Below are 236 nucleotides of genomic sequence, written 5' to 3'. Positions count from 1 at the left end.
GAACTGACTCATTGGAAAAGACCCTGATGCTGGGAAAGATTGAAGGTGGGAGGAGAAGGGGATGACAGAGGATGAGATGGTTGGATGGCATCACCGACTTAATGGACATGAATTTGAGCGGGCTCTGGAAGACAGTGAAGGACAGGGAGGCCTGGCGTGCTGCAGTCCATGGGGTTGCAGAGAGTCAGACAGGACTGAGCATCTGAACTGAACTGACTGAAAAATAAAAAGGAACT

This window comes from Bison bison, unplaced genomic scaffold (assembly GCF_000754665.1).
Source record: "Bison bison bison isolate TAMUID 2011002044 unplaced genomic scaffold, Bison_UMD1.0 scf7180017864122, whole genome shotgun sequence".
NCBI classification, from domain to species: Eukaryota; Metazoa; Chordata; class Mammalia; order Artiodactyla; family Bovidae; genus Bison; species Bison bison.
The sequence above is the reverse complement of the archived record's forward strand: the minus strand, read 5'-3'. Positions refer to the sequence as shown.